Source organism: Dendrobates tinctorius, unplaced genomic scaffold (assembly GCF_039654945.1).
Source record: "Dendrobates tinctorius isolate UK_male_01 unplaced genomic scaffold, ASM3965494v1 ptg000254l, whole genome shotgun sequence".
Lineage (NCBI taxonomy): Eukaryota > Metazoa > Chordata > Amphibia > Anura > Dendrobatidae > Dendrobates > Dendrobates tinctorius.
The window spans coordinates 888,288-912,938 of NW_027361921.1; the positions used below are offsets into that span (position 1 = coordinate 888,288).

Genomic DNA, 24,651 nt, shown 5'->3' on the forward strand with positions numbered 1-24,651 from the left:
CATAGCAGTTTTCGGAAAAAGCAGAATAATAATTATTCACACATGAAAATCGGGGTGCTGTGGCTTAGTTGGTTAAAGCACCTGTCTTGTAAACAGGAGATCCTGAGTTCAACTCTCGGCAGTACCTTGTTTTCATCTTCTCAAGAATAAGCTTCCTATCTTAAAGCAGTTGTTTTACCTGTGTGCAAACTCAAATTTGCCATTGTTCCAGCCCTACTGATAGTGCAATTGTGAGATTAAGAATATTATCTAAATGCTGAAAAGGAAGTAAGATTACTTCAAGCTTGACAACTTAACCAATGGATTTTATTTTGAAATGCCTCCACTTTCTGCATCTGACTCTCTAAGCAGTCTTTCCAATATATCACATCTTTTTGTGATTTAGCCAAGTTGGTCAAAGAGCCTGTTTAGTAAAAAGAAAATCTTGATTTCGAATGTCAGCAGTGTTTTCCTTTCTTCATGTCAGTTTGGTGCTGTTAGCCGAAAAAGAGGACTTTCACTTTTGTTTGATATCAAACATGTCTTTCCCAAAGCACTAATAAAGTGTAATTGAGAGAAAAAAACTTTCTGCTTTTGAAATGCTCTAAAAGGAATTAGATGAAATAAGTTTCTTTAGAGAATATAGGATGGCTTCAAGCATTACAAATTAAAACCAGTGGAATTTGAGTAAAAAAAAAAATTTTGCTTTTGAAATGCTCTAAAAGGAATCAGATGAAATAACTTTCTTTAGAGAATATAGGATGGGCTCAAGCATTACAAATTAAAACCAGTGGAATTACACATTAGATGCTACAAATTTTCATAGCAGTTTTCGAAAAAAGCAGAATAATAATTATTCACACATGAAAATCGGGGTGCTGTGGCTCAGTTGGTTAAAGCGCCTGTCTTGTAAACAGGAGATCCTGAGTTCAACGCTCAGCAGTACCTTGTTTTCATCTTCTCAAGAATAAGCCTCCTATCTTAAAGCAGGTGTGTTTTACCGGTGTGCAAACTCAAATTTGCCATTGTTCCAGCCCTACTGATAGTGCAATTGTGAGATTAAGAATCTCATCTAAATGCTGAAAAGGAAGTAAGATTGCTTCAAGTTTGATAACTTAACCAATGGATTTTATTTTGAAATGCCTCCACTTTCTGCATCTGACTCTCTAAGCAGTCTTTCCAATATATCACATCTTTTTGTGATTTAGCCAAGTTGGTCAAAGAGTCTGTTCAGTAAACAGAAAATCTTGATTTCGAATGTCAGCAGTGTTTTCCTTTCTTCATGTCAGTTTGGTGCTGTTAGCCGAAAAAGAGGACTTTCACTTTTGTTTGACATCAAACATGTCTTTCCCAAAGCACTAATAAAGTGTAATTGAGAGAAAAAAACTTTCTACTTTTGAAATGCTCTAAAAGGAATTAGATGAAATAAGTTTCTTTAGAGAATATAGGATGGCTTCAAGCATCACAAATTAAAACCAGTGGAATTTGAGTAAAAAAAAATTTTTTGCTTTTGAAATGCTCTAAAAGGAATCAGATGAAATAACTTTTTTTAGAGAATATAGGATGGGCTCAAGCATTACAAATAAAATCCAGTGGAATTACACATTAGATGCTACAAATTTTCATAGCAGTATTTGGAAAAAGCAGAATAATAATTATTCACACATGAAAATCGGGGTGCTGTGGCTTAGTTGGTTAAAGCGCCTGTCTTGTAAACAGTAGTTCAACTCTCGGCAGTACCTTGTTTTCATCTTCTCAAGAATAAGCCTCCTATCTTAAAGCAGGTGTGTTTTACCTGTGTGCAAACTCAAATTTGCCATTGTTCCAGCCCTACTGATAGTGCAATTGTGAGATTAAGAATCTCATCTAAATGCTGAAAAGGAAGTAAGATTGCTTCAAGTTTGACAACTTAACCAATGGATTTTATTTTGAAATGCCTCCACTTTCTGCATCTGACTCTCTAAGCAGTCTTTCCAATATATCACATCTTTTTGTGATTTAGCCAAGTTGGTCAAAGAGCCTGTTCAGTAAACAGAAAATCTTAATTTTGAATGTCAGCAGTGCTTTCCTTTCTTCATGTCAGTTTGGTGCTGTTAGCCGAAAAAGAGGTCTTTCACTTTTGTTTGACATTAAACATGTCTTTCCCAAAGCCCTAATAAAGTGCAATTGAGAGAAAAAAACTTTCTGCTTTTGAAATGCTCTAAAAGGAATTAGATGAAATAAGTTTCTTTAGAGAATATAGGATGGCTTCCAGCATTACAAATTAAAACCAGTGGAATTTGAGTGAAAAAAAAAATTGCTTTTGAAATGCTCTAAAAGGAATTAGATGAAATAAGTTTCTTTAGAGAATATAGGATGGCTTCAAGCATCACAAATTAAAACCAGTGGAATTTGAGTGAAAAAAAAATTTTTGCTTTTGAAATGCTCTAAAATTAATTAGATGAAATAACTTTCTTTAGAGAATATAGGATGGGCTCAAGCATTACAAATAAAATCCAGTGGAATTACACATTAGATGCTACCAATTTTCATAGCAGTTTTCGGAAAAAGCAGAATAATAATTATTCACACATGAAAATCGGGGTGCTGTGGCTTTGTTGGTTAAAGCGCCTGTCTTGTAAACAGGAGATCCTGAGTTCAACTCTCGGCAGTACCTTGTTTTCATCTTCTCAAGAATAAGCCTCCTATCTTAAAGCAGGTGTGTTTTACCTGTGTGCAAACTCAAATTTGCCATTGTTCCAGCCCTACTGATAGTGCAATTGTGAGATTAAGAATCTCATCTAAATGCTGAAAAGCAATTAAGATTGCTTCAAGCTTGACAACTTAACCAATGGATTTTATTTTGAAATCCCTCCACTTTCCGCACCTGACTCTCTAAGCAGTCTTTCCAATATATCACATCTTTTTGTGATGTAGACAAGTTGGTCAAAGAGCCTGTTTAGTAAACAGAAAATCTTGATTTCGAATGTCAGCAGTGCTTTCCTTTCTTCATGTCAGTTTGGGGCTGTTAGCCGAAAAAGAGGACTTTCACTTTTGTTTGACATCAAACATGTCTTTCCCAAAGCACTAATAAAGTGTAATTGAGAGAAAAAAACTTTCTGCTTTTGAAATGCTCTAAAAGGAATTAGATGAAATAAGTTTCTTTAGAGAATATAGGATGGCTTCAAGCATTACAAATTAAAACCAGTGGAATTTGAGTAAAAAAAAAATTTTTGCTTTTGAAATGCTCTAGAAGGAATCAGATGAAATAACTTTCTTTAGAGAATATAGGATGGGCTCAAGCATTACAAATTAAAACCAGTGGAATTACACATTAAATGCTACAAATTTTCATAGCAGTTTTCGGAAAAAGCAGAATAAAAAATATTCACACATGAAAATTGGGGTGCTGTGGCTTAGTTGGTTAAAGTACCTCTCTTGTAAACAGGAGATCCTGAGTTCAACTCTCAGCAGTACCTTGTTTTCATCTTCTCAAGAATAAGCTTCCTATCTTAAAGCATGTGTTTTACCTGTGTGCAAACTCAAATTTGCCATTGTTCCAGCCCTACTGATAGTGCAATTGTGAGATTAAGAATCTCATCTAAATGCTGAAAAGGAAGTAAGACTGCTTCAAGCTTGACAATTTAACCAATGGATTTTATTTTGAAATGCCTCCATTTTCCGCATCTGACTCTCTAAGCAGTCATTCCAATATATCGCATCTTTTTGTGATTTAGCCAAGTTGGTCAAAGAGCCTGTTTAGTAAACTGAAAATCTTGATTTCGAATGTCAGCAGTGCTTTCCTTTCTTCATGTCAGTTTGGTGCTGTTAGCCGAAAAAGAGGACTTTCACTTTTGTTTGACATCAAACATGTCTTTCCCAAAGCACTAATAAAGTGTAATTGAGAGAAAAAAACTTTCTACTTTTGAAATGCTCTAAAAGGAATTAGATGAAATAAGTTTCTTTAGAGAATATAGGATGGCTTCAAGCATTACAAATTAAAACCAGTGGAATTTGAGTAAAAAAAAAATTTTTGCTTTTGAAATGCTCTAAAAGGAATCAGATGAAATAACTTTTTTTAGAGAATATAGGATGGGCTCAAGCATTACAAATAAAATCCAGTGGAATTACACATTAGATGCTACAAATTTTCATAGCAGTATTTGGAAAAAGCAGAATAATAATTATTCACACATGAAAATCGGGGTGCTGTGGCTTAGTTGGTTAAAGCGCCTGTCTTGTAAACAGTAGTTCAACTCTCGGCAGTACCTTGTTTTCATCTTCTCTAGAATAAGCCTCCTATCTTAAAGCAGGTGTGTTTTACCTGTGTGCAAACTCAAATTTGCCATTGTTCCAGCCCTACTGATAGTGCAATTGTGAGATTAAGAATCTCATCTAAATGCTGAAAAGGAAGTAAGATTGCTTCAAGTTTGACAACTTAACCAATGGATTTTATTTTGAAATGCCTCCACTTTCTGCATCTGACTCTCTAAGCAGTCTTTCCAATATATCACATCTTTTTGTGATTTAGCCAAGTTGGTCAAAGAGCCTGTTCAGTAAACAGAAAATCTTAATTTTGAATGTCAGCAGTGCTTTCCTTTCTTCATGTCAGTTTGGTGCTGTTAGCCGAAAAAGAGGTCTTTCACTTTTGTTTGACATTAAACATGTCTTTCCCAAAGCCCTAATAAAGTGCAATTGAGAGAAAAAAACTTTCTGCTTTTGAAATGCTCTAAAAGGAATTAGATGAAATAAGTTTCTTTAGAGAATATAGGATGGCTTCCAGCATTACAAATTAAAACCAGTGGAATTTGAGTGAAAAAAAAAATTGCTTTTGAAATGCTCTAAAAGGAATTAGATGAAATAAGTTTCTTTAGAGAATATAGGATGGCTTCAAGCATCACAAATTAAAACCAGTGGTATTTGAGTGAAAAAAAAAATTGCTTTTGAAATGCTCTAAAAGGAATTAGATGAAATAACTTTCTTTAGAGAATATAGGATGGGCTCAAGCATTACAAATTAAAACCAGTGGAATTACACATTAGATGCTACAAATTTTCATAGCAGTTTTCTGAAAAAGCAGAATAATAAATATTCACATATGGATCATGTGGTGCTGTGGCTTAGTTGGTAAAAGCACCTGTCTCGTAAACAAGAGATCCTGAGTTCTACTCTCAGCAGTACTTTGTTTTCATCTTCTCAAGAAAAAGCTTCCTATCTTAAAGCATGTGTTTTATCTGTGTGCAAACTCAAATTTGTCATTGTTCCAGCCCTACTCATAGTGCAATTGTGAGATTAAGAATCTCATCTAAATGATGAAAAGGAATTAAGATTGCTTCAAGCTTGATAATTTAACCAATGGATTTTATTTTGAAATGCCTCCACTTTCCGCATCTGACTCTCTAAGCAGTCTTTCCAATATATCACATCTTTTTGTGATTTAGCCAAGTTGGTCAAAGAGCCTGTATAGTAAACAGAAAATCTTGATTAAGAATGTCAGCAGTGCTTTCCTTTCATCATGTCAGTTTGAGGCTGTTAGTCGAAAAAAAGGACTTTCATTCTTGTTTGACATCCAACATGTCTTAAAGCACTAATAAAGTGCAATTGAGAGAAAAAAACTTTCTGCTTTTGAAATGCTCTAAAAGGAATTAGATGAAATAAGTTTCTTTAGAGAATATAGGATGGCTTCAAGCATTACAAATTAAAACCAGTGGAATTTGAGTGAAAAAAAAATTGCTTTTGAAATGCTCTAAAAGGAATTAGATGAAATAACTTTCTTTAGAGAATATGGGATGGGCTCAAGCATTACAAATTAAGACCAGTGGAATTACACATTAGATGCTACAAATTTTCATAGCAGTTTTCTGAAGAAGCAGAATAATAAATATTCTCATTTGGATCATGTGGTGCTGTGGCTTAGTTGGTTAAAGCGCCTGTCTCGTAAACAGGAGATCCTGAGTTCAACTCTCAGCAGTACCTTGTTTTCATTTTCTCAAGAATATGCTTCCTATCTTAAAGCAGGTGTTTTACCTGTGTGCAAACTCAAATTTGCCATTGTTCCAGCCCTACTCATAGTGCAATTGTGAGATTAAGTATCTCATCTAAATGCTGAAATGGAATTAAGACAGCTTCAAGCTTGACAATTTAACCAATGGATTTTATTTTGAAATGCCTCCACTTTCCGCATCTGACTCTCTAAGCAGTCTTTCCAATATATCACATCTTTTTGTGATTTAGCCAAGTTGGTCAAAGAGCCTGTTTAGTAAACAGAAAATCTTGATTTCGAATGTCAGCAGTGCTTTCTTTTCTTCATGTCAGTTTGGGGCTGTTAGCCGAAAAAGAGGACTTTCACTTTTGTTTGACATCAAACATGTATTTCCCAAAGCCCTAATAAAGTGCAATTGAGAGAAAAAACTTTCTGCTTTTGAAATGCTCTAAAAGGAATTAGATGAAATAAGTTTCTTTAGAGAATATAGGATGGCTTCAAGCATTACAAATTAAAACCAGTGGAATTTGAGTGAAAAAAAAATTGCTTTTGAAATGCTCTAAAAGGAATTAGATGAAATAACTTTCTTTAGAGAATATAGGATGGGCTCAAGCATTACAAATTAAAACCAGTGGAATTACACATTAGATGCTACAAATTTTCATAGCAGTTTTCTGAAAAAGCAGAATAATAAATATTCACAATTGGATCATGTGGTGCTGTGGCTTAGTTGGTTAAAGCGCCTGTCTCGTACACAGGAGATCCTGAGTTCAACTCTCAGCAGTACCTTGTTTTCATTTTCTCAAGAATAAGCTTCCTATCTTAAAGCATGTGTTTTACCTGTGTGCAAACTCAAATTTGCCATTGTTCCAGCCCTACTGATAGTGCAATTGTGAGATTAAGAATCTCATCTAAATGATGAAAAGGAATTAAGATTGCTTCAAGCTTGATAATTTAACCAATGGATTTTATTTTGAAATGCCTCCACTTTCCGCATCTGACTCTCTAAGCAGTCTTTCCAATATATCACATCTTTTTGTGATTTAGCCAAGTTGGTCAAAGAGCCTGTAGAGTAAACAGAAAATCTTGATTTCGAATGTCAGCAGTGCTTTCCTTTCATCATGTCAGTTTGAGGCTGTTAGCCGAAAAAGAGGACTTTCATTCTTGTTTGACATCAAACATGTCTTTCCCAAAGCCCTAATAAAGTGCAATTGAGAGAAAAAAACTTTCTGCTTTTGAAATGCTCTAAAAGGAATTAGATGAAATAACTTTCTTTAGAGAATATAGGATGTGCTCAAGCATTACAAATTAAAACCAGTGGAATTACACATTAGATGCTACAAATTTTCATAGCAGTTTTCTGAAAGAGCAGAATAATAAATATTAACATATGGATCATGTGGTGCTGTGGCTTAGTTGGTAAAAGCACCTGTCTCGTAAACAAGAGATCCTGAGGTCTACTCTCAGCAGTACCTTTTTTTCATCTTCTCAAGAAAAAGCTTCCTATCTTAAAGCATGTGTTTTATCTGTGTGCAAACTCAAATTTGCCATTGTTCCAGCCCTACTCATAGTGCATTTGTGAGATTAAGAATCTCATCTAAATGATGAAAAGGAATTAAGATTGCTTCAAGCTTGATAATTTAACCCATGGATTTTATTTTGAAATGCCTCCATTTTCCGCATCTGACTCTCTAAGCAGTCTTTCCAATATATCACATCTTTTTGTGATTTAGCCAAGTTGGTCAAAGAGCCTGTATAGTAAACAGAAAATCTTGATTTCAAATGTCAGCAGTGCTTTCCTTTCATCATGTCAGTTTGGGGCTGTTAGCCGAAAAAGAGGACTTTCATTCTTGTTTGACATCAAACATGTCTTTCCCAAAGCCCTAATAAAGTGCAATTGAGAGAAAAAAACTTTCTGCTTTTGAAATGCTCTAAAAGGAATTAGATGAAATAAGTTTCTTTAGAAAATATAGTATGGTTTCAATCATTACAAATTAAAACCAGTAGAATTTAAGAAACAAATTTTTGCTTTTGAAATGCTCTAAAAGGAATTAGATGAAATAAGTTTCTTTAGAGAATATAGGATGGCTTCAATCATTACAAATTAAAACCAGTGGAATTACACATTAGATGCTACAAATTTTCATAGCAGTTTTCTGAAAAAGCAGAATAATAAATATTCACATTTGGATCATGTGGTGCTGTGGCTTAGTTGGTTAAAGCGCCTGTCTCGTAAAAGGAGATCCTGAGTTCAACTCTCAGCAGTACCTTGTTTTCATCTTATCAAGAATAAGCTTCCTATCTTAAAGCACGTGTTTTACCTGTGTGCAAACTCAAATTAGCCATTGTTCCAGCCCTACTGATAGTGCAATTGTGAGATTAAGTATCTCATCTAAATGCTGAAAAGGAAGTAAGATTGCTTCAAACTTGACAACTTAACCAATGGATTTTATTTTGAAATTCCTCCACTTTCCGCATCTGACTCTCTAAGCAGTCTTTCCAATATATCACATCTTTTTGTGATGTAGCCAAGTTGGTCAAAGAGCCTGTTTAGTAAACAGAAAATCTTGATTTCGAATGTCAGCAGTGCTTTCCTTTCTTCATGTCAGTTTGGGGCTGTTAGCCGAAAAAGAGGACTTTCACTTTTGTTTGACATCAAACATGTCTTTCCCAAAGCCCTAATAAAGTGCAATTGAGAGAAAAAAACTTTCTGCTTTTGAAATGCTCTAAAAGGAATTAGATGAAATAAGTTTCTTTAGAGAATATAGGATGGCTTCAATCATTACAAATTAAAACCAGTGGAATTACACATTAGATGCTACAAATTTTCATAGCAGTTTTCTGAAAAAGCAGAATAATAAATATTCACATTTGGATCATGTGGTGCTGTGGCTTAGTTGGTTAAAGCGCTTGTCTCGTAAACAGGAGATCCTGAGTTCAACTCTCAGCAGTACCTTGTTTTCATCTTCTCAAGAATAAGCTTCCTATCTTAAAGTAGTTGTTTTACCTGTGTGCAAACTCAAATTTGCCATTGTTCCAGCCCTACTGATAGTGCAATTGTGAGATTAAGAATCTCATCTAAATGCTGAAAAGCAATTAAGATTGCTTCAAGCTTGACAACTTAACCAATGGATTTTATTTTGAAATGCCTCCACTTTCCGCACCTGACTCTCTAAGCAGTCTTTCCAATATATCACATCTTTTTGTGATGTAGACAAGTTGGTCAAAGAGCCTGTTTAGTAAACAGAAAATCTTGATTTCGAATGTCAGCAGTGCTTTCCTTTCTTCATGTCAGTTTGGGGCTGTTAGCCGAAAAAGAGGACTTTCACTTTTGTTTGACATCAAACATGTCTTTCACAAAGCACTAATAAAGTGTAATTGAGAGAAAAAATCTTTCTGATTTTGAAATGCTCTAAAAGGAATTAGATGAAATAAGTTTCTTTAGAGAATATAGGATGGCTTCAAGCATTACAAATTAAAACCAGTGGAATTTGAGTAAAAAAAAAAATTTTGCTTTTGAAATGCTCTAAAAGGAATCAGATGAAATAACTTTCTTTAGAGAATATAGGATGGGCTCAAGCATTACAAATTAAAACCAGTGGAATTACACATTAGATGCTACAAATTTTCATAGCAGTTTTTGGAAAAAGCAGAATAATAAATATTCACACATGAAAATTGGGGTGCTGTGGCTTAGTTGGATAAAGTGCCTGTCTTGTAAACAGGAGATCCTGAGTTCAACTCTCGGCAGCACCTTGTTTTCATCTTCTCAAGAATAAGCTTCCTATCTTAAAGCAGTTGTTTTACCTGTGTGCAAACTCAAATTTGCCATTGTTCCAGCCCTACTGATAGTGCAATTGTGAGATTAAGAATCTCATCTAAATGGTGAAAAGGAAGTAAGATTTCTTCAAGTTTGACAACTTAACCAATGGATTATATTTTGAAATGCCTCCACTTTCTGCATCTGACTCTCTAAGCAGTCTTTCCAATATATCACATCTTTTTGTGATTTAGCCAAGTTGGTCAAAGAGCCTGTTTAGTAAAAAGAAAATCTTGATTTCGAATGTCAGCAGTGCTTTCCTTTCTTCATGTCAGTTTGGGGCTGTTAGCCGAAAAAGAGGACTTTCACCTTTGTTTGACATCAAACATGTCTTTCCCAAAGCACTAATAAAGTGTAATTGAGAGAAAAAAACTTTCTGCTTTTGAAATGCTCTAAAAGGAATTAGATGAAATAAGTTTCTTTAGAGAATATAGGATGGCTTCAAGCATTACAAATTAAAACCAGTGGAATTTGAGTAAAAAAAAAAAATTTGCTTTTGAAATGCTCTAAAAGGAATCAGATGAAATAACTTTCTTTAGAGAATATAGGATGGGCTCAAGCATTACAAATTAAAACCAGTGGAATTACACATTAGATGCTACAAATTTTCATAGCAGTTTTCGGAAAAAGCAGAATAATAATTATTCACACATGAAAATCGGGGTTCTGTGGCTTAGTTGGTTAAAGCGCCTGTCTTGTAAACAGGAGATCCTGAGTTCAACTCTCAGCAGTACCTTGTTTTCATCTTCTCAAGAATAAGCCTCCTATCTTAAAGCAGGTGTGTTTTACCTGTGTGCAAACTCAAATTTGCCATTGTTCCAGCCCTACTGATAGTGCAATTGTGAGATTAAGAATCTCATCTAAATGCTGAAAAGCAATTAAGATTGCTTCAAGCTTGACAACTTAACCAATGTTTTTTATTTTGAAATGCCTCCACTTTCCGCACCTGGCTCTCTAAGCAGTCTTTCCAATATATCACATCTTTTTGTGATGTAGACAAGTTGGTCAAAGAGCCTGTTTAGTAAACAGAAAATCTTGATTTCGAATGTCAGCAGTGCTTTCCTTTCTTCATGTCAGTTTGGGGCTGTTAGCCGAAAAAGAGGACTTTCACTTTTGTTTGACATCAAACATGTCTTTCCCAAAGCACTAATAAAGTGTAATTGAGAGAAAAAAACTTTCTGCTTTTGAAATGCTCTAAAAGGAATTAGATGAAATAAGTTTCTTTAGAGAATATAGGATGGCTTCAAGCATTACAAATTAAAACCAGTGGAATTTGAGTAAAAAAAAAAAATTTGCTTTTGAAATGCTCTAAAAGGAATCAGATGAAATAACTTTCTTTAGAGAATATAGGATGGGCTCAAGCATTACAAATTAAAACCAGTGGAATTACACATTAGATGCTACAAATTTTCATAGCAGTTTTCGGAAAAAGCAGAATAATAATTATTCACACATGAAAATCGGGGTGCTGTGGCTTAGTTGGCTAAAGCGCCTGTCTTGTAAACAGGAGATCCTGAGTTCAACTCTCAACAGTACCTTGTTTTCATCTTCTCAAGAATAAGCCTCCTATCTTAAAGCAGGTGTGTTTTACCTGTGTGCAAACTCAAATATGCCATTGTTCCAGCCCTACTGATAGTGCAATTGTGAGATTAAGAATCTCATCTAAATGCTGAAAAGCAATTAAGATTGCTTCAAGCTTGACAACTTAACCAATTTATTTTATTTTGAAATGCCTCCACTTTCCGCACCTGACTCTCTAAGCAGTCTTTCCAATATATCACATCTTTTTGTGATGTAGACAAGTTGGTCAAAGAGCCTGTTTAGTAAACAGAAAATCTTGATTTCGAATGTCAGCAGTGCTTTCCTTTCTTCATGTCAGTTTGGGGCTGTTAGCCGAAAAAGAGGACTTTCACTTTTGTTTGACATCAAACATGTCTTTCCCAAAGCACTAATAAAGTGTAATTGAGAGAAAAAAACGTTCTGCTTTTGAAATGCTCTAAAAGGAATTAGATGAAATAAGTTTCTTTAGAGTATATAGGATGGCTTCAAGCATTACAAATTAAAACCAGTGGAATTTGAGTAAAAAAAAAAATTTGCTTTTGAAATGCTCTAAAAGGAATCAGATGAAATAACTTTCTTTAGAGAATAAAGGATGGGCTCAAGCATTACAAATTAAAACCAGTGGAATTACACATTAGATGCTACAAATTTTCATAGCAGTTTTCGGAAAAAGCAGAATAATAATTATTCACACATGAAAATCGGGGTGCTGTGGCTTAGTTGGTTAAAGCGCCTGACTTGTAAACAGGATATCCTGAGTTCAACTCTCAGCAGTACCTTGTTTTCATCTTCTCAATAATAAGCTTCCTATCTTAAAGCAGTTGTTTTACCTGTGTGCAAACTCAAATTTGCCATTGTTCCAGCCCTACTGATAGTGCAATTGTGAGATTAAGAATCTCATCTAAATGCTGAAAAGGAAGTAAGATTGCTTCAAGCTTGACAACTTAACCAATGGATTTTTATTTTGAAATGCCTCCACTTTCTGCATCTGACTCTCTAAGCAGTCTTTCCAATATATCACATCTTTTTGTGATGTAGACAAGTTGGTCAAAGAGCCTGTTTAGTAAACAGAAAATCTTGATTTCGAATGTCAGCAGTGCTTTCCTTTCTTCATGTCAGTTTGGGGCTGTTAGCCAAAAAAGAGGACTTTCACTTTTGTTTGACATCAAACATGTCTTTCCCAAAGCACTATTAAAGTGTAATTGAGTAAAAAAACTTTCTGCTTTTGAAATGCTCTAAAAGGAATTAGATGAAATAAGTTTCTTTAGAGAATATAGGATGGCTTCAAGCATCACAAATTAAAACCAGTGGAATTTGAGTGAAAAAAAAAAATTTTGCTTTTGAAATGCTCTAAAATTAATTAGATGAAATAACTTTCTTTAGAGAACATAGGATGGGCTCAAGCATTACAAATAAAAACCAGTGGAATTACACATTAGATGCTACAAATTTTCATAGCAGTTTTCGGAAAAAGCAGAATAATAATTATTCACACATGAAAATCGGGGTGCTGTGGCTTAGTTGGTTAAAGCGCCTGACTTGTAAACAGGAGATCCTGAGTTCAACTCTCAGCAGTACCTTGTTTTCATCTTCTCAAGAATAAGCCTCCTATCTTAAAGCAGGTGTGTTTTACCTGTGTGCAAACTCAAATTTGCCATTGTTCCAGCCCTACTGATAGTGCAATTGTGAGATTAAGAATCTCATCTAAATGCTGAAAAGCAATTAAGATTGCTTCAAGCTTGACAACTTAACCAATGGATTTTATTTTGAAATGCCTCCACTTTCCGCACCTGACTCTCTAAGCAGTCTTTCCAATATATCACATCTTTTTGTGATGCAGACAAGTTGGTCAAAGAGCCTGTTTAGTAAACAGAAAATCTTGATTTCGAATGTCAGCAGTGCTTTCCTTTCTTCATGTCAGTTTGGGGCTGTTAGCCGAAAAAGAGGACTTTCACTTTTGTTTGACATCAAACATGTCTTTCCCAAAGCACTAATAAAGTGTAATTGAGAGAAAAAAACTTTCTGCTTTTGAAATGCTCTAAAAGGAATTAGATGAAATAAGTTTCTTTAGAGAATATAGGATGGCTTCAAGCATTACAAATTAAAACCAGTGGAATTTGAGTAAAAAAAAAAATTTTGCTTTTGAAATGCTCTAGAAGGAATCAGATGAAATAACTTTCTTTAGAGAATATAGGATGGGCTCAAGCATTACAAATTAAAACCAGTGGAATTACACATTAGATGCTACAAATTTTCATAGCAGTTTTCGGAAAAAGCAGAATAAAAAATATTCACACATGAAAATTGGGGTGCTGTGGCTTAGTTGGTTAAAGTGCCTCTCTTGTAAACAGGAGATCCTGAGTTCAACTCTCAGCAGTACCTTGTTTTAATCTTCTCAAGAATAAGCTTCCTATCTTAAAGTAAGTGTTTTACCTGTGTGCAAAATCAAATTTTCCATTGTTCCAGCCCTACTGATAGTGCAATTGTGAGATTAAGAATCTCATCTAAATGCTGAAAAGGAAGTAAGATTGCTTCAAGCTTGACAACTTAACCAATGGATTATATTTTGAAATGCCTCCACTTTCTGCATCTGACTCTCTAAGCAGTCTTTCCAATATATCACATCTTTTTGTGATTTAGCCAAGTTGGTCAAAGAGCCTGTTTAGTAAAAAGAAAATCTTGATTTCGAATGTCAGCAGTGTTTTCCTTTCTTCATGTCAGTTTGGTGCTGTTAGCCGAAAAAGAGGACTTTCACTTTTGTTTGACATCAAACATGTCTTTCCCAAAGCACTAATAAAGTGTAATTGAGAGAAAAAAACTTTCTGCTTTTGAAATGCTCTAAAAGGAATTAGATGAAATAAGTTTCTTTAGAGAATATAGGATGGCTTCAAGCATTACAAATTAAAACCAGTGGAATTTGAGTAAAAAAAAAAATTTTGCTTTTGAAATGCTCTATAAGGAATCAGATGAAATAACTTTCTTTAGAGAATATAGGATGGGCTCAAGCATTACAAATTAAAACCAGTGGAATTACACATTAGATGCTACAAATTTTCATAGCAGTTTTCGGAAAAAGCAGAATAAAAAATATTCACACATGAAAATTGGGGTGCTGTGGCTTAGTTGGTTAAAGTGCCTGTCTTGTAAACAGGAGATCCTAAGTTCAACTCTCAGCAGTACCTTGTTTTAATCTTCTCAAGAATAAGCTTCCTATCTTAAAGCATGTGTTTTACCTGTGTGCAAACTCAAATTTGCCATTGTTCCAGCCCTACTGATAGTGCAATTGTGAGATTAAGAATCTCATCTAAATGCTGAAAAGGAAGTAAGATTGCTTCAAGCTTGACAACTTAACCAATGGCTTATATTTTGAAATGCCTCCACTTTCTGCATCTGACTCTCTAAGCAGTCTTTCCAATATATCACATCTTTTTGTGATTTAGCCAAGTTGGTCAAAGAGCCTGTTTAGTAAAAAGAAAATCTTGATTTCGAATGTCAGCAGTGTTTTCCTTTCTTCATGTCAGTTTGGTGCTGTTAGCCGAAAAAGAGGATTTTCACTTTTGTTTGACATCAAACATGTCTTTCCCAAAGCACTATTAAAGTGTAATTGAGTGAAAAAAACTTTCTGCTTTTGAAATGCTCTAAAAGGAAATAGATTAAATAAGTTTCTTTAGAGAATATAGGATGGCTTCAAGCATCACAAATTAAAACCAGTGGAATTTGAGTGAAAAAAAAATTTTTGCTTTGAAATGCTCTAAAATTAATTAGATGAAATAACTTTCTTTAGAGAATATAGGATGGGCTCAAGCATTACAAATAAAAACCAGTGGAATTACACATTAGATGCTACAAATTTTCATAGCAGTTTTCGGAAAAAGCAGAATAATAATTATTCACACATGAAAATCGGGGTGCTGTGGCTTAGTTGGTTAAAGCGCCTGACTTGTAAACAGGAGATCCTGAGTTCAACTCTCAGCAGTACCTTGTTTTCATCTTCTCAAGAATAAGTCTCCTATCTTAAAGCAGGTGTGTTTTAGCTGTGTGCAAACTCAAATTTGCCATTGTTCCAGCCCTACTGATAGTGCAATTGTGAGATTAAGAATCTCATCTAAATGCTGAAAAGCAATTAAGATTGCTTCAAGGTTGACAACTTAACCAATGGATTTTATTTTGAAATGCCTCCACTTTCCGCACCTGACTCTCTAAGCAGTCTTTCCAATATATCACATCTTTTTGTGATGTAGACAAGTTGGTCAAAGAGCCTGTTTAGTAAACAGAAAATCTTGATTTCGAATGTCAGCAGTGCTTTCCTTTCTTCATGTCAGTTTGGGGCTGTTAGCCGAAAAAGAGGACTTTCACTTTTGTTTGACATCAAACATGTCTTTCCCAAAGCACTAATAAAGTGTAATTGAGAGAAAAAAACTTTCTGCTTTTGAAATGCTCTAAAAGGAATTAGATGAAATAAGTTTCTTTAGAGAATATAGGATGGCTTCAAGCATTACAAATTAAAACCAGTGGAATTTGAGTAAAAAAAAAAATTTTGCTTTTGAAATGCTCTAGAAGGAATCAGATGAAATAACTTTCTTTAGAGAATATAGGATGGGCTCAAGCATTACAAATTAAAACCAGTGGAATTACACATTAGATGCTACAAATTTTCATAGCAGTTTTCGGAAAAAGCAGAATAAAAAATATTCACACATGAAACTTGGGGTGCTGTGGCTTAGTTGGTTAAAGTGCCTGTCTTGTAAACAGGAGATCCTGAGTTCAACTCTCAGCAGTACCTTGTTTTAATCTTCTCAAGAATAAGCTTCCTATCTTAAAGCATGTGTTTTACCTGTGTGCAAACTCAAATTTGCCATTGTTCCAGCCCTACTGATAGTGCAATTGTGAGATTAAGAATCTCATCTAAATGCTGAAAAGGAAGTAAGATTGCTTCAAGCTTGACAACTTAACCAATGGATTATATTTTGAAATGCCTCCACTTTCTGCATCTGACTCTCTAAGCAGTCTTTCCAATATATCACATCTTTTTGTGATTTAGCCAAGTTGGTCAAAGAGCCTGTTTAGTAAAAAGAAAATCTTGATTTCGAATGTCAGCAGTGTTTTCCTTTCTTCATGTCAGTTTGGTGCTGTTAGCCGAAAAAGAGGACTTTCACTTTTGTTTGACATCAAACATGTCTTTCCCAAAGCACTATTAAAGTGTAATTGAGTGAAAAAAACTTTCTGCTTTTGAAATGCTCTAAAAGGAATTAGATTAAATAAGTTTCTTTAGAGAATATAGGATGGCTTCAAGCATCACAAATTAAAACCAGTGGAATTTGAGTGAAAAAAAAAAAATTTGCTTTTGAAATGCTCTAAAATTAATTAGATGAAATAACTTTCTTTAGAGAATATAGGATGGGCTCAAGCATTACAAATAAAAACCAGTGGAATTACACATTAGATGCTACAAATTTTCATAGCAGTTTTCGGAAAAAGCAGAATAATAATTATTCACACATGAAAATCGGGGTGCTGTGGCTTAGTTGGTTAAAGCGCCTGACTTGTAAACAGGAGATCCTGAGTTCAACTCTCAGCAGTACCTTGTTTTCATCTTCTCAAGAATAAGCCTCCTATCTTAAAGCAGGTGTGTTTTACCTGTGTGCAAACTCAAATTTGCCATTGTTCCAGCCCTACTGATAGTGCAATTGTGAGATTAAGAATCTCATCTAAATGCTGAAAAGCAATTAAGATTGCTTCAAGCTTGACAACTTAACCAATGGATTTTATTTTGAAATGCCTCCACTTTCCGCACCTGACTCTCTAAGCAGTCTTTCCAATATATCACATCTTTTTGTGATGCAGACAAGTTGGTCAAAAAGCCTGTTTAGTAAACAGAAAATCTTGATTTCGAATGTCAGCAGTGCTTTCCTTTCTTCTTGTCAGTTTGGGGCTGTTAGCCGAAAAAGAGGACTTTCACTTTTGTTTGACATCAAACATGTCTTTCCCAAAGCACTAATAAAGTGTAATTGAGAGAAAAAAACTTTCTGCTTTTGAAATGCTCTAAAAGGAATTAGATGAAATAAGTTTCTTTAGAGAATATAGGATGGCTTCAAGCATTACAAATTAAAACCAGTGGAATTTGAGTAAAAAAAAAATTTTGCTTTTGAAATGCTCTAGAAGGAATCAGATGAAATAACTTTCTTTAGAGAATATAGGATGGGCTCAAGCATTACAAATTAAAACCAGTGGAATTACACATTAGATGCTACAAATTTTCATAGCAGTTTTCGGAAAAAGCAGAATAAAAAATATTCACACATGAAAATTGGGGTGCTGTGGCTTAGTTGGTTAAAGTGCCTCTCTTGTAAACAGGAGATCCTGAGTTCAACTCTCAGCAGTACCTTGTTTTAATCTTCTCAAGAATAAGCTTCCTATCTTAAAGCAAGTGTTTTACCTGTGTGCAAAATGAAATTTTCCATTGTTCCAGCCCTACTGATAGTGCAATTGTGAGATTAAGAATCTCATCTAAATGCTGAAAAGGAAGTAAGATTGCTTCAAGCTTGGCAACTTAACCAATGGATTATATTTTGAAATGCCTCCACTTTCTGCATCTGACTCTCTAAGCAGTCTTTCCAATATATCACATCTTTTTGTGATTTAGCCAAGTTGGTCAAAGAGCCTGTTTAGTAAAAAGAAAATCTTGATTTCGAATGTCAGCAGGGTTTTCCTTTCTTCATGTCAGTTTGGTGCTGTTAGCCGAAAAAGAGGACTTTCACTTTTGTTTGACATCAAACATGTCTTTCCCAAAGCACTATTAAAGTGTAATTGAGTGAAAAAAACTTTCTGCTTTTGAAATGCTCTAAAAGGAATTAGATTAAATAAGTTTCTTTAGAGAATATAGGATGGCTTCAAGCATCACAAATTAAAACCAGTGGAATTTGAGTGAAAAAAAAATTTTGCTTTTGAAATGCTCTAAAATTAATTAGATGAAATAACTTTCTTTAGAGAATATAGGATGGGCTCAAGCATTACAAATAAAAACCAGTGGAATTACACATTAGATGCTACAAATTTTCATAGCAGTTTTCGGAAAAAGCAGAATAATAATTATTCACACATGAAAATCGGGGTGCAGTGGCTTAGTTGGTTAAAGCGCCTGACTTGTAAACAGGAGATCCTGAGTTCAACTCTCAGCAGTACCTTGTTTTCATCTTCTCAAGAATAAGCCTCCTATCTTAAAGCAAGTGTGTTTTACCTGTGTGCAAACTCAAATTTGCCATTGTTCCAGCCCTACTGATAGTGGAATTGTGAGATTAAGAATCTCATCTAAATGCTGAAAAGCAATTAAGATTGCTTCAAGCTTGACAACTTAACCAATGGATTTTATTTTGAAATGCCTCCACTTTCCGCACCTGACTCTCTAAGCAGTCTTTCCAATATATCACATCTTTTTGTGATGTAGACAAGTTGGTCAAAGAGCCTGTTTAGTAAACAGAAAATCTTGATTTCGAATGTCAGCAGTGCTTTCCTTTCTTCATGTCAGTTTGGGGCTGTTAGCCGAAAAAGAGGACTTTCACTTTTGTTTGACATCAAACATGTCTTTCCCAAAGCACTAATAAAGTGTAATTGAGAGAAAAAAACTTTCTGCTTTTGAAATGCTCTAAAAGGAATTAGATGAAATAAGTTTCTTTAGAGAATATAGGATGGCTTCAAGCATTACAAATTAAAACCAGTGGAATTTGAGTAAAAAAAAAAATTTTGCTTTTGAAATGCTCTATAAGGAATCAGATGAAATAACTTTCTTTAGAGAATATAGGATGGGCTCAAGCATTACAAATTAAAACCAGTGGAATTACACATTAGATGCTACAAATTTTCATAGCAGTTTTCGGAAAAAGCAGAATAAAAAATATTCACACATGAAAATTGGGGTGCTGTGGCTTAGTTGGTTAAAGTGCCTGTCTTGTAAACAGGAGATCCTGAGTTCAACTCTCAGCAGTACCTTGTTTTAATCTTCTCAAGAATAAGCTTCCTATCTTAAAGCATGTGTTTTACCTGTGTGCAAACTCAAATTTGCCATTGTTCCAGCCCTACTGATAGTGCAATTGTGAGATTAAGAATCTCATCTAAATGCTGAAAAGGAAGTAAGATTGCTTCAAGCTTGACAACTTAACCAATGGCTTATATTTTGAAATGCCTCCACTTTCTGCATCTGACTCTCTAAGCAGTCTTTCCAATATATCACATCTTTTTGTGATTTAGCCAAGTTGGTCAAAGAGCCTGTTTAGTATAAAGAAAATCTTGATTTCGAATGTCAGCAGTGTTTTCCTTTCTTCATGTCAGTTTGGTGCTGTTAGCCGAAAAAGAGGATTTTCACTTTTATTTGACATCAAACATGTCTTTCCCAAAGCACTATTAAAGTGTAATTGAGTGAAAAAAACTTTCTGCTTTTGAAATGCTCTAAAAGGAATTAGATTAAATAAGTTTCTTTAGAGAATATAGGATGGCTTCAAGCATCACAAATTAAAACCAGTGGAATTTGAGTGAAAAAAAAAAATGTTGCTTTTGAAATGCTCTAAAATTAATTAGATGAAATAACTTTCTTTAGAGAATATAGGATGGGCTCGAGCATTACAAATAAAAACCAGTGGAATTACACATTAGATGCTACTAACTTTCATAGCAGTTTTCGGAAAAAGTAGAATAATAATTATTCACACATGAAAATCGGGGTGCTGTGGCTTAGTTGGTTAAAGCGCCTGACTTGTAAAGAGGAGATCCTGAGTTCAACTCTCAGCAGTACCTTGTTTTCATCTTCTCAAGAATAAGCTTCCTATCTTAAAGCAGTTGTTTTACCTGTGTGCAAACTCAAATTTGCCATTGTTCCAGCCCTACTGATAGTGCAATTGTGAGATTAAGAATCTCATCTAAATGCTGAAAAGTAAGTAAGATTACTTCAAGCTTGACAACTTAACCAATGGATTTTTATTTTGAAATGCCTCCACTTTCTGCATCTGACTCTCTAAGCAGTCTTTCCAATATATCACATCTTTTTGTGATTTAGCCAAGTTGGTCAAAGAGCCTGTTTAGTAAAAAGAAAATCTTGATTTCGAATGTCAGCAGTGTTTTCCTTTCTTCATGTCAGTTTGGTGCTGTTAGCCGAAAAAGAGGATTTTCACTTTTGTTTGACATCAAACATGTCTTTCCCAAAGCACTATTAAAGTGTAATTGAGTGAAAAAAACTTTCTGCTTTTGAAATGCTCTAAAAGGAATTAGATTAAATAAGTTTCTTTAGAGAATATAGGATGGCTTCAAGCATCACAAATTAAAACCAGTGGAATTTGAGTGAAAAAAAAAAATTTTGCTTTTGAAATGCTCTAAAATTAATTAGATGAAATAACTTTCTTTAGAGAATATAGGATGGGCTCAAGCATTACAAATAAAAACCAGTGGAATTACACATTAGATGCTACAAATTTTCATAGCAGTTTTCGGAAAAAGCAGAATAATAATTATTCACACATGAAAATCGGGGTGCTGTGGCTTAGTTGGTTAAAGCGCCTGACTTGTAAACAGGAGATCCTGAGTTCAACTCTCAGCAGTACCTTGTTTTCATCTTCTCAAGAATAAGCCTCCTATCTTAAAGCAGGTGTGTTTTACCTGTGTGCAAACTCAAATTTGCCATTGTTCCAGCCCTACTGATAGTGCAATTGTGAGATTAAGAATCTCATCTAAATGCTGAAAAGCAATTAAGATTGCTTCAAGCTTGACAACTTAACCAATGGATTTTATTTTGAAATGCCTCCACTTTCCGCACCTGACTCTCTAAGCAGTCTTTCCAATATATCACATCTTTTTGTGATGTAGACAAGTTGGTCAAAGAGCCTGTTTAGTAAACAGAAAATCTTGATTTTGAATGTCAGCAGTGCTTTCCTTTCTTCATGTCAGTTTGGGGCTGTTAGCCGAAAAAGAGGACTTTCACTTTTGTTTGACATCAAACATGTCTTTCCCAAAGCACTAATAAAGTGTAATTGAGAGAAAAAAACTTTCTGCTTTTGAAATGCTCTAAAAGGAATTAGATGAAATAAGTTTCTTTAGAGTATATAGGATGGCTTCAAGCATTACAAATTAAAACCAGTGGAATTTGAGTAAAAAAAAAAAATTTGCTTTTGAAATGCTCTAAAAGGAATCAGATGAAATAACTTTCTTTAGAGAATATAGGATGGGCTCAAGCATTACAAATTAAAACCAGTGGAATTACACATTAGATGCTACAAATTTTCATAGCAGTTTTCGGAAAAAGCAGAATAATAAATATTCACCTACGGAACATGTGGTGCTGTGGCTTAGTTGGTTAAAGCGCATGTCTTGTAAACAGGAGATCCTGAATTCAACTCTCAGCAGTACCTTGTTTTCATCTTCTCAAGAATAAGCCTCCTATCTTAAAGCAGGTGTGTTTTAGCTGTGTGCAAACTCAAATTTGCCATTGTTCCAGCCCTACTGATAGTGCAATTGTGAGATTAAGAATCTCATCTAAATGCTGAAAAGCAATTAAGATTGCTTCAAGGTTGACAACTTAACCAATGGATTTTATTTTGAAATGCCTCCACTTTCCGCACCTGACTCTCTAAGCAGTCTTTCCAATATATCACATCTTTTTGTGATGTAGACAAGTTGGTCAAAGAGCCTGTTTAGTAAACAGAAAATCTTGATTTCGAATGTCAGCAGTGCTTTCCTTTCTTCATGTCAGTTTGGGGCTGTTAGCCGAAAAAGAGGACTTTCACTTTTGTTTGACATCAAACATGTCTTTCACAAAGCACTAATAAAGTGTAATTGAGAGAAAAAATCTTTCTGCTTTTGAAATGCTCTAAAAGGAATTAGATGAAATAAGTTTCTTTAGAGAATATAGGATGGCTTCAAGCATTACAAATTAAAACCAGTGGAATTACACATTAGATGCTACAAATTTTCATAGCAGTTTTCGGAAAAAGCAGAATAATAAATATTCACACGTGAAAATTGGGGTGCTGTGGCTTAGTTGGATAAAGTGCCTGTCTTGTAAACAGGAGATCCTGAGTTCAACTCTCGGCAGTACCTTGTTTTCATCTTCTCAAGAATAAGCTTCCTATCTTAAAGCAGTTGTTTTACCTGTGTGCAAACTCAAATTTGCCATTGTTCCAGCCCTACTGATAGTGCAATTGTGAGATTAAGAATCTCATCTAAATGGTGAAAAGGAAGTAAGATTGCTTCAAGTTTGACAACTTAACCAATGGATTATATTTTGAAATGCCTCCACTTTCTGCATCTGACTCTCTAAGCAGTCTTTCCAATATATCACATCTTTTTGTGATTTAGCCAAGTTGGTCAAAGAGCCTGTTTAGTAAAAAGAAAATCTTGATTTCGAATGTCAGCAGTGCTTTCCTTTCTTCATGTCAGTTTGGGGCTGTTAGCCGAAAAAGAGGACTTTCACCTTTGTTTGACATCAAACATGTCTTTCCCAAAGCACTAATAAAGTGTAATTGAGAGAAAAAAACTTTCTGCTTTTGAAATGCTCTAAAAGAAATTAGATGAAATAAGTTTCTTTAGAGAATATAGGATGGCTTCAAGCATTACAAATTAAAACCAGTGGAATTTGAGTAAAAAAAAAAAATTTGCTTTTGAAATGCTCTAAAAGGAATCAGATGAAATAACTTTCTTTAGAGAATATAGGATGGGATCAAGCATTACAAATTAAAACCAGTGGAATTACACATTAAATGCTACAAATTTTCATAGCAGTTTTCGGAAAAAGCAGAATAATAATTATTCACACATGAAAATCGGGGTGCTGTGGCTTAGTTGGTTAAAGCGCCTGACTTGTAAAGAGGAGATCCTGAGTTCAACTCTCAGCAGTACCTTGTTTTCATCTTCTCAAGAATGAGCTTCCTATCTTAAAGCAGTTGTTTTACCTGTGTGCAAACTCAAATTTGCCATTGTTCCAGCCCTACTGATAGTGCAATTGTGAGATTAAGGAATCTCATCTAAATGCTGAAAAGTAAGTAAGATTACTTCAAGCTTGACAACTTAACCAATGGATTTTTATTTTGAAATGCCTCCACTTTCTGCATCTGACTCTCTAAGCAGTCTTTCCAATATATCACATCTTTTTGTGATGTAGACAAGTTGGTCAAAGAGCCTGTTTAGTAAACAGAAAATCTTGATTTTGAATGTCAGCAGTGCTTTCCTTTCTTCATGTCAGTTTGGGGCTGTTAGCCGAAAAAGAGGACTTTCACTTTTGTTTGACATCAAACATGTCTTTCCCAAAGCACTAATAAAGTGTAATTGAGAGAAAAAAGCTTTCTGCTTTTGATATGCTCTAAAAGGAATTAGATGAAATAAGTTTCTTTAGAGTATATAGGATGGCTTCAAGCATTACAAATTAAAACCAGTGGAATTTGAGTAAAAAAAAAAATTTTGCTTTTGAAATGCTCTAGAAGGAATCAGATGAAATAACTTTCTTTAGAGAATATAGGATGGGCTCAAGCATTACAAATTAAAACCAGTGGAATTACACATTAAATGCTACAAATTTTCATAGCAGTTTTCGGAAAAAGCAGAATAAAAAATATTCACACATGAAAATTGGGGTGCTGTGGCTTAGTTGGTTAAAGTACCTCTCTTGTAAACAGGAGATCTTGAGTTCAACTCTCAGCAGTACCTTGTTTTCATCTTCTCAAGAATAAGCTTCCTATCTTAAAGCATGTGTTTTACCTGTGTGCAAACTCAAATTTGCGATTGTTCCAGCCCTACTGATAGTGCAATTGTGAGATTAAGAATCTCATCTAAATGCTGAAAAGGAAGTAAGATTGCTTCAAGCTTGACAACTTAACCAATGGATTATATTTAGAAATGCCTCCACTTTCCGCACCTGACTCTCTAAGCAGTCTTTCCAATATATCACATCTTTTTGTGATGTAGACAAGTTGGTCAAAGAGCCTGTTTAGTAAACAGAAAATCTTGATTTCGAATGTCAGCAGTGCTTTCCTTTCTTCATGTCAGTTTGGGGCTGTTAGCCGAAAAAGAGGACTTTCACTTTTGTTTGACATCAAACATGTCTTTCCCAAAGCACTAATAAAGTGTAATTGAGAGAAAAAAACTTTCTGCTTTTGAAATGCTCTAAAAGGAATTAGATGAAATAAGTTTCTTTAGAGAATATAGGATGGCTTCAAGCATTACAAATTAAAACCAGTGGAATTTGAGTAAAAAAAAAAATTTTGCTTTTGAAATGCTCTAGAAGGAATCAGATGAAATAACTTTCTTTAGAGAATATAGGATGGGCTCAAGCATTACAAATTAAAACCAGTGGAAT

The 24,651-nt window shown here is 34.5% G+C and overlaps 3 non-coding genes across 3 annotated transcripts; all 3 read left to right on the forward strand.

Moving 5' to 3' along the window:
- The first annotated feature begins 5,860 nt into the window (after positions 1–5,860).
- Positions 5,861–5,934, forward strand: TRNAT-CGU (transfer RNA threonine (anticodon CGU)). The gene has a single exon. It is a non-coding gene; the product is annotated as a tRNA-Thr (tRNA).
- Positions 5,935–6,656: 722 nt separating this feature from the next.
- On the forward strand, positions 6,657–6,730 carry TRNAT-CGU (transfer RNA threonine (anticodon CGU)). Its single transcript has one exon. It is a non-coding gene; the product is annotated as a tRNA-Thr (tRNA).
- Positions 6,731–8,823: 2,093 nt separating this feature from the next.
- On the forward strand, positions 8,824–8,897 carry TRNAT-CGU (transfer RNA threonine (anticodon CGU)). The gene has a single exon. It is a non-coding gene; the product is annotated as a tRNA-Thr (tRNA).
- The last annotated feature ends 15,754 nt before the right edge of the window (positions 8,898–24,651 follow it).